The 10,000-nt window shown below is 58.1% G+C and overlaps 2 non-coding genes and 1 pseudogene across 2 annotated transcripts; all 3 read right to left on the bottom strand.

Annotated features, from left to right (window-relative positions):
* Positions 1 to 5,192, bottom strand: part of LOC124733585 — a 7,741-nt pseudogene extending 2,549 nt beyond the window's left edge.
* Positions 5,193 to 5,380: 188 nt separating this feature from the next.
* Positions 5,381 to 5,534, bottom strand: LOC124733589. Its single transcript, XR_007009014.1, has one exon. It is a non-coding gene; the product is annotated as a 5.8S ribosomal RNA (ribosomal RNA).
* A 352-nt stretch (positions 5,535 to 5,886) lies between these two features.
* LOC124733577 lies at positions 5,887 to 7,795 on the bottom strand. Its single transcript, XR_007009008.1, has one exon. It is a non-coding gene; the product is annotated as a small subunit ribosomal RNA (ribosomal RNA).
* Positions 7,796 to 10,000: the final 2,205 nt, after the last annotated feature.

The raw sequence follows: 10,000 nt of genomic DNA, 5'->3' as shown, positions 1-10,000 counted from the left end.
CCCAAGACGAGTCCTCCCCAGGGCGAGACCATGGAAAATACCCGGGAGGATAACAGAACGAAGGGCAAAAAGCCGCTGCTGAGGTTTGAGTGGTGCACGCTTGATGATGTTCATCTGCTTCTCGACCTCCCGCCGGGGATGAAAAAGACTGCGACCGCACGTGGAAAATTGCAGGCCTAGATACTTGAAAGTATCTCCCATCGCCAGTGCTGGGATGTTGTTCCCCCCAGCACGAAAGATGACAGTCTCGTCGACCTTGGTTTTCTTCTCCCGGCCTGATGAGACAAGGGCGAGAGAAAAACACTTCCGTGGGTTGACCTCGAGCCCGAGATCCCCCAGGGCCGACGTGGCGATGGTGAGAAGTTCCTGCAACCCATCACGAGTCTCGGCAAACAGCAGGAGGTCATCGGCGAATGCAGCCGCATTTATCCGCCGTCCAAGAATGCGTGCACCAATATGAGCAGGCAGGCGAGACAAGAGAATGTCAATGGACATGTTGAAGAGGATAGGAGACAGCGGGTCACCCTGCCGAACACCCCTCGAAGGCCGCACTAGATCTGACGACTTCCCATCCGCGCAGATAACCGTCGATCCCGCCTCATAGCATCCCTGGATGTAGTCAACAAACTCGACCGGCAAACCGTGGGCCCGTAGCACCGGGCCAAGGGCACCATGGGCAAGCGAGTCGAAGGCTTTTGACACATCCAGAGATGCCAAGTACAGCGAGCCGGCAGCTCGGCACGCCTGGGTCATCGCCAGATCTAGAAGAAAGGTGTTGTGAAGCATCCCATCCTGAGGGATGAAAGCCCGCTGGCGACCGTCCAACACACAGTAGCGCATCAGGCGGCCAACCAGAACCTTGTGAAAGGCTCTGGTCAGCACCGAGCACACTGTGATCGGACGAAAGTCAGCAGGGGATGCTGCGGCGGTCTTCTTGGGCAGCAGGGTTGTTCTGGCCTGAAGGAGTCGGGAAGGAAGGGAGCGGGAAAGGAGGAGGAAATTAAGGATCTTGAGGAGAACCTCCCGGGGAAGGCGACGCAGTTGTGTCGGCGTGAGGCCGTCTGGACCTGCAGCAGAATTGCGAGGCGGGAGAGCAGCGGTGGCTTCTTCTGCAGAAATGGGAGCCCAGAGGTCACGGAAGGGCACCCTCTTCGAGAATGGCAGCAGCTCATCGGACAGACCCTCCCCACGCGGAGGTCGAGACCTGACACGTGGTGGAGAGAAGAGGTCTGTCCAAAACTCAATCAGCCCTGGGATGGATGGTGGCTGATGCAAGAGTGTGCCATCGAGAAGTCCGTTGATACAGCGTGCTCCGTTCTTCTTGAAAGCACGCTGGACCACCGCATACTCCCATCTCCTGCGTGCACGCTTCCGCTCTGGGGGCTGTTGGGTCCGCATACTTGCAGCTTGGTGGACGGCTGGCTCCCTGCTGCCTACTTCATCAAGAACAGACAGCAACATAGCCTGGATTGTTTCACGGCTAGTGGTGGGACCCAGAGCCACGAGATCATCAAGCGAGCGGAATCGGCGGTCTGATTGGGGAAGTTCTACTACAAATGACCAGATGGCTAGGTCAACATCTTCCACTCGAGGTGGAGACTGTGGCAAAGAATGACTGACTGCAGGCTCGCTAGGAGGACCCTGAAGGCCGCGATCCACGCTAGTGAGCTCGGTGACAAAATTCGCAACCATGTCTTTGTAGGGCTGCGCTTTACGCTGACACTTAATTGATTCCAGCGTACGCTCGGGGAAGGCCTTTGCAAGTTCCTGGTTTAAAAATCTGCAACCCTGGGTGGCAAGAGTCGCTTCTGCATGGGCCAAACGCAGGAGCTCTTCCTGGGACCACCTGGCCTTCTTCCTCTCGGTCTTGATCTCAGCATTAGCAGCAATCGGATGGGCGCGACGCCGATGGACACCAAGTCCGGTCTTGGTGGAGAAGGACCGCATACAGTCAGGGCAGATGGCGGGGAGCAGCGCTCGACCCGCACCGGTTGGCTGGTTGGCTGGCTCATCAGCTGGCACAGGCGCTCCAGCGGGAGGCCTGGTACCACGTTTGCTTCTGTTAGTTGCACCAGCTGTAACAAAGGCAGGGGGGGAGGTAACCCCCAAGCCCGAAAAAGCACCCTGCTCTGTCGGTCGGATACTGGAAGGTACACCTACGCGAAACCTTCCGCAGCACCCTCACGACTCCCGCCACTTGAAGGCCAGAGCTAGGATTTCCCACCGAGAGGCTAATTGAACCATCATCCACCCGACATCACAAGGATGCTGAGGGGTGAATCGAGAGGGTCCATATATTACGCATCAGGTGGGCTTTGAGAGTCATAGTTACTCCCGCCGTTTACCCGCGCTTGCTTGAATTTCTTCACGTTGACATTCAGAGCACTGGGCAGAAATCACATTGCGTCAACACCCGCTAGGGCCATCGCAATGCTTTGTTTTAATTAGACAGTCGGATTCCCCAGTCCGTGCCAGTTCTGAGTTGATCGTTGAATGGCGGCCGAAGAGAATCCGCGCACCCGCGCGCCCCCGGAGGAGCACGCTAAGGCGGACGCGGCCTCGCAGCAAGGAAGATCCGTGGGAGGCCAAGGCACGGGACCGAGCTCGGATCCTGCACGCAGGTTGAAGCACCGGGGCGCGAACGCCGCGCAGGCGCGCGCATCCTGCACCGCCGGCCAGCACGAGGCCGACCAACGGCGAGAGCAGACCACGCCCGCGCTAAACGCCCGCACTTACCGGCACCCCTACGGCACTCACCTCGCCCAGGCCCGGCACGTTAGCGCTGACCCACTTCCCGACCAAGCCCGACACGCCCCGATCCTCAGAGCCAATCCTTATCCCGAAGTTACGGATCCAATTTGCCGACTTCCCTTACCTACATTATTCTATCGACTAGAGGCTCTTCACCTTGGAGACCTGCTGCGGATATGGGTACGAACCGGCGCGACACCTCCACGTGGCCCTCTCCCGGATTTTCAAGGTCCGAGGGGAAGATCGGGACACCGCCGCAACTGCGGTGCTCTTCGCGTTCCAAACCCTATCTCCCTGCTAGAGGATTCCAGGGAACTCGAACGCTCATGCAGAAAAGAAAACTCTTCCCCGATCTCCCGACGGCGTCTCCGGGTCCTTTTGGGTTACCCCGACGAGCATCTCTAAAAGAGGGGCCCGACTTGTATCGGTTCCGCTGCCGGGTTCCGGAATAGGAACCGGATTCCCTTTCGCCCAACGGGGGCCAGCACAAAGCGCATCATGCTATGACGGCCCCCATCAACATCGGATTTCTCCTAGGGCTTAGGATCGACTGACTCGTGTGCAACGGCTGTTCACACGAAACCCTTCTCCGCGTCAGCCCTCCAGGGCCTCGCTGGAGTATTTGCTACTACCACCAAGATCTGCACCGACGGCGGCTCCAGGCAGGCTCACGCCCAGACCTTCTGCGCCCACCGCCGCGACCCTCCTACTCGTCAGGGCTTCGCGGCCGGCCGCAAGGACCGGCCATGACTGCCAGACTGACGGCCGAGTATAGGCACGACGCTTCAGCGCCATCCATTTTCAGGGCTAGTTGCTTCGGCAGGTGAGTTGTTACACACTCCTTAGCGGATTCCGACTTCCATGGCCACCGTCCTGCTGTCTTAAGCAACCAACGCCTTTCATGGTTTCCCATGAGCGTCGATTCGGGCGCCTTAACTCGGCGTTTGGTTCATCCACAGCGCCAGTTCTGCTTACCAAAAGTGGCCCACTTGGCACTCCGATCCGAGTCGTTTGCTCGCGGCTTCAGCATATCAAGCAAGCCGGAGATCTCACCCATTTAAAGTTTGAGAATAGGTTGAGGTCGTTTCGGCCCCAAGGCCTCTAATCATTCGCTTTACCGGATGAGACTCGTACGAGCACCAGCTATCCTGAGGGAAACTTCGGAGGGAACCAGCTACTAGATGGTTCGATTAGTCTTTCGCCCTTATACCCAGCTCCGACGATCGATTTGCACGTCAGAATCGCTACGGACCTCCATCAGGGTTTCCCCTGACTTCGTCCTGGCCAGGCATAGTTCACCATCTTTCGGGTCCCAACGTGTACGCTCTAGGTGCGCCTCACCTCGCAATGAGGACGAGACGCCCCGGGAGTGCGGAGGCCGCCGCCCCGTGAAGGGCGGGGAAGCCCCATCCTCCCTCGGCCCGCGCAAGGCGAGACCTTCACTTTCATTACGCCTTTAGGTTTCGTACAGCCCAATGACTCGCGCACATGTTAGACTCCTTGGTCCGTGTTTCAAGACGGGTCGTGAAATTGTCCAAAGCTGAAGCGCCGCTGACGGGAGCGATTATTCCGCCCGAGAGCATCCCGAGCCAACAGCGGCGCGGGTCCGGGGCCGGGCCAGGTAGGTCCGTCATCCGGGAAGAACCGCGCGCGCTTGCCGGGAGCCCGAGCGCCCAAAGGGGCGAATCGACTCCTCCAGATATACCGCCGGGCAGCCAGCCAGGACACCGGGGCTCTGCCCAACAGACGCGAACCGAGGCCCGCGGAAGGACAGGCTGCGCACCCGGGCCGTAGGCCGGCACCCAGCGGGTCGCGACGTCCTACTAGGGGAGAAGTGCGGCCCACCGCACACCGGAACGGCCCCACCCCGCGGCGAGTGGAAAGGCAACCGGACACGACCCCGCCGCGGATTGCTCCGCGCGGGCGGCCGGCCCCATCTGCCGAGGGCGGAGGCCAGTGGCCGGATGGGCGTGAATCTCACCCGTTCGACCTTTCGGACTTCTCACGTTTACCCCAGAACGGTTTCACGTACTTTTGAACTCTCTCTTCAAAGTTCTTTTCAACTTTCCCTCACGGTACTTGTTCGCTATCGGTCTCGTGGTCATATTTAGTCTCAGATGGAGTTTACCACCCACTTGGAGCTGCACTCTCAAGCAACCCGACTCGAAGGAGAGGTCCCGCCGACGCTCGCACCGGCCGCTACGGGCCTGGCACCCTCTACGGGCCGTGGCCTCATTCAAGTTGGACTTGGGCTCGGCGCGAGGCGTCGGGGTAGTGGACCCTCCCAAACACCACATGCCACGACAGGCGGCAGCCTGCGGGGTTCGGTGCTGGACTCTTCCTGTTCGCTCGCCGCTACTGGGGGAATCCTTGTTAGTTTCTTTTCCTCCGCTTAGTAATATGCTTAAATTCAGCGGGTAGTCTCGCCTGCTCTGAGGTCGTTGTACGAGGTGTCGCACGCCACACCGCCAGCCGGCTGTGCACGCTACCGAGAAAGTACCGGTATGCGAACCGCCAGGCGACGGGCGCGCATCGCACGTTTGAGGAGACGCGGCCGGCCCCACAGGCGGCCGCGACACTCCCAGGTCTGCGAAGCGGGGCAAACGCCGCGCGCTTCAGTATACGTAGCCGACCCTCAGCAGACGTGGCCCGGGAACGGAATCCATGGACCGCAATGTGCGTTCGAAACGTCGATGTTCATGTGTCCTGCAGTTCACATGTCGACGCGCAATTTGCTGCGTTCTTCATCGACCCACGAGCCGAGTGATCCACCGTCCTGGGTGATCTTTTCTCAAGTTTCCGCCGTCTCTTTCGAGACGGTCGCATAGGCGGGAGTGAGGCGTGTGGCGGCCCCTGTTCCAGCGTTCTGTGTCCAACGGCCTCACGGCCGACGGGCGTCGTACGGCTCCACACCGGAGCGGACAGGCACTCGGGCGAAAGTCATTCAAAACCGGCGCCAGGCGCCAGGTGCCGCAGGCCAGCCGCTCCAGCGCTTCAGCGCTCGTACCACACAACATTGCCGCTAGTTTTGAGAGGCACGCGTGGTTCCGCACGCGGCGCACGGCTACTGCGAGCCGTACAGGTAGCGTGTTGCGCGACACGACACGCACATCGAAAGACATGCAGTCTAGTCGGTAATGATCCTTCCGCAGGTTCACCTACGGAAACCTTGTTACGACTTTTACTTCCTCTAAATGATCAAGTTTGGTCATCTTTCCGGTAGCATCGGCAACGACAGAGTCAATGCCGCGTACCAGTCCGAAGACCTCACTAAATCATTCAATCGGTAGTAGCGACGGGCGGTGTGTACAAAGGGCAGGGACGTAATCAACGCGAGCTTATGACTCGCGCTTACTGGGAATTCCTCGTTCATGGGGAACAATTGCAAGCCCCAATCCCTAGCACGAAGGAGGTTCAGCGGGTTACCCCGACCTTTCGGCCTAGGAAGACACGCTGATTCCTTCAGTGTAGCGCGCGTGCGGCCCAGAACATCTAAGGGCATCACAGACCTGTTATTGCTCAATCTCGTGCGGCTAGAAGCCGCCTGTCCCTCTAAGAAGAAAAGTAATCGCTGACAGCACGAAGGATGTCACGCGACTAGTTAGCAGGCTAGAGTCTCGTTCGTTATCGGAATTAACCAGACAAATCGCTCCACCAACTAAGAACGGCCATGCACCACCACCCACCGAATCAAGAAAGAGCTATCAATCTGTCAATCCTTCCGGTGTCCGGGCCTGGTGAGGTTTCCCGTGTTGAGTCAAATTAAGCCGCAGGCTCCACTCCTGGTGGTGCCCTTCCGTCAATTCCTTTAAGTTTCAGCTTTGCAACCATACTTCCCCCGGAACCCAAAAGCTTTGGTTTCCCGGAGGCTGCCCGCCGAGTCATCGGAGGAACTGCGGCGGATCGCTGGCTGGCATCGTTTATGGTTAGAACTAGGGCGGTATCTGATCGCCTTCGAACCTCTAACTTTCGTTCTTGATTAATGAAAACATACTTGGCAAATGCTTTCGCTTCTGTTCGTCTTGCGACGATCCAAGAATTTCACCTCTAACGTCGCAATACGAATGCCCCCGCCTGTCCCTATTAATCATTACCTCGGGTTCCGAAAACCAACAAAATAGAACCGAGGTCCTATTCCATTATTCCATGCACACAGTATTCAGGCGGGCTTGCCTGCTTTAAGCACTCTAATTTGTTCAAAGTAAACGTGCCGGCCCACCGAGACACTCAATAAAGAGCACCCTGGTAGGATTTCAACGGGGTCCGCCTCGGGACGCACGAGCACGCACGGGGCGGTCGCACGCCTTCGGCTCGCCCCACCGGCAGGACGTCCCACGATACATGCCAGTTAAACACCGACGGGCGGTGAACCAACAGCGTGGGACACAAATCCAACTACGAGCTTTTTAACCGCAACAACTTTAATATACGCTATTGGAGCTGGAATTACCGCGGCTGCTGGCACCAGACTTGCCCTCCAATAGATACTCGTTAAAGGATTTAAAGTGTACTCATTCCGATTACGGGGCCTCGGATGAGTCCCGTATCGTTATTTTTCGTCACTACCTCCCCGTGCCGGGAGTGGGTAATTTGCGCGCCTGCTGCCTTCCTTGGATGTGGTAGCCGTTTCTCAGGCTCCCTCTCCGGAATCGAACCCTGATTCCCCGTTACCCGTTACAACCATGGTAGGCGCAGAACCTACCATCGACAGTTGATAAGGCAGACATTTGAAAGATGCGTCGCCGGTACGAGGACCGTGCGATCAGCCCAAAGTTATTCAGAGTCACCAAGGCAAACGGACCGGACGAGCCGACCGATTGGTTTTGATCTAATAAAAGCGTCCCTTCCATCTCTGGTCGGGACTCTGTTTGCATGTATTAGCTCTAGAATTACCACAGTTATCCAAGTAACGTGGGTACGATCTAAGGAACCATAACTGATTTAATGAGCCATTCGCGGTTTCACCTTAATGCGGCTTGTACTGAGACATGCATGGCTTAATCTTTGAGACAAGCATATGACTACTGGCAGGATCAACCAGGGAGCTGCGTCAACTAGAGCTGAGCAGCCGGCCGCCCGGGAGTGTGTCCCGGGGGCCCGCGCGAACACGCAAGCGTCCGCTCAATCATTCTGCAAACAGGAGGAGGCTGAGCTCCCCTGCACAATACACCTCGAAACCCTCTCAGGTCCCGGCGGCGCGCAGCGCCGTCCCAAGTACTTGGTCGGGTTCGAGAGAGGCGCAATCGCCCGGAGTTAGGCGAGTAGACGCTTTCGGTGCGACCACCCGTGCTCCCAACTGAGCTTGCCGCTGCCGACAGAGGCCCGGGAGCGTGCTGTCGTGGCATTGCCGGCGGGAGACAACACGCGCCACCTACGGTGACCGGCAGCTCCAACGCCAGCGCCACAGAAGGACAAAAGCCCCACTTGGGTGCCGAAGCGAACTCTCCCAGCACAGCGCACACGCCAACACATCCGCACAGCTGCGATACAAACCACCAGCGAGAACCGCTGGGGCGACCGAGCAGCAGACGGCGTCGCGGCGCCGAGCGCCGGGCGGCGGCGCATCCTCAACGCACACAGTCCTCAATCGGACCAGCACACTGCAGATGTCCACCGCGCTTCGCACCGGGCCCGCGAGGACCTACTTTGGCCGCACGGCGCCGCGCGCAGGGTGCGCCGGCGCGCAGCTGCGACGCCTGCCGCGTCCGTCGGCCGGCGCGCCTGCCACTGGCCGCCCCCACCAGCCGGCTGTAGCGCGTGCGCCCACGCACCGCGCGGCCAGCACGCCGGGAGGCGCCCCCTCACCGGCCGGGGACGGTCCCACCCAGCCACCGCCGCGTATCGCTTCACACCCAGATGCCGTTCAGTTTCGTCGGCATGGTGGGTATCGCTGGAACAACCGGTTAGTACCTCAACCTATCGTCGCCATCACCGATTCACCCCTAGCGAGAACAACCGCACCACAACGGGTTACCATTTCTTCATTTGCGTAACTTCACCAGAAAACGTAGGCGTCCATCGCCATTTGCAACTTCAACCATTATTGCATGCCTGTGTCAGGTGTCACGCCACACTACGTCTGCCCACATACACGCAACAAAATGTGCACGCCTAGACAATACGTGGAAGGTGGCCCCCGTACGTATGCGATGTCCATTGCTCGAACGACTGTCAACCGGCTTCTGTAGCATGTCGCAGATATGGAACGCGCTGCACCATGCCATCACGGTGTGTGAGGAGAGACGACTAGGTCCGAATACATCAACAGACAGCTCATGCTGATCGCCATCCACGGCGTCCGTTCCTCCCACACGTCTCTATGGCGTACCACACTGCAATCAGCTCTCATAGGGAGACGACACGTAGCTGCGTGCACAATATTTGCACTGTATGGTCCGCCGTTTTTGGGCGCAGTCGTTGTACGGTCACACATGTGCCACGATGTATCATTCAGTACATAAGGACGAATGTGCAGTACAGATTGTGGTTCACGCGTACGACATCAGCGGACAGTTGACACAGGCCGCACCACAACGTAGCCTGCGTACGTCGCATGCGAAGGGCATTGAACATGCAAACTTGTCACCAACCACCTTGCGAAGGCAGGGGGCAAGGTGGGGACGTGGGGAGAGGTGGGGGGGGGGGGGGGCGGCATGTACGCCCTGCTGCCATCCACATTACAGTGTACAGCAGGAGCATGTGGAAAGTCAGCAAGACTTGCAAGGTGTTTAACATGAAGCGATACACAGGGGAGCGGCAGTGCGAGTAGCGAACTATATTGCGAGGGTTGCGGGTGGGCAACACTACACTAATTGAACGAGTCGTATAACAATTACAGAGCAGGTTTAGGCGACAACGTGGGTTACGATAGGCGACAACGTGGGTTACGTTAGGGGACAACGTGGGTTACGTTAGGGGACAACGTGGGTTACGTTAGGGGACAACGTGGGTTACGTTAGGGACAACGTGGGTTACGTTAGGGGACAACGTGGGTTACGTTAGGGGACAACGTGGGTTACGTTAGGGACAACGTGGGTTAGGTTAAGGCACAACATGGGTTAGGTTAAGGCACAACATGGGTTAGGTTAAGGCACAACATGGGTTAGGTTAAGGCACAACATGGGTTAGGTTAAGGCACAACATGGTTAGGTTACGGCACAACATGGGTTAGGTTAAGGCACAACATGGGTTAGGTTAGGGGACAACATGGGTTAGGTTAGGGGACAACATGGGTTAGGTTAAGGCACAA

The sequence above is a fragment of the Schistocerca piceifrons genome, unplaced genomic scaffold (assembly GCF_021461385.2).
Source record: "Schistocerca piceifrons isolate TAMUIC-IGC-003096 unplaced genomic scaffold, iqSchPice1.1 HiC_scaffold_1398, whole genome shotgun sequence".
Lineage (NCBI taxonomy): Eukaryota > Metazoa > Arthropoda > Insecta > Orthoptera > Acrididae > Schistocerca > Schistocerca piceifrons.
Note: the sequence above shows the minus strand (reverse complement) of the source record. Positions and strands in the feature narration are given on the sequence as shown.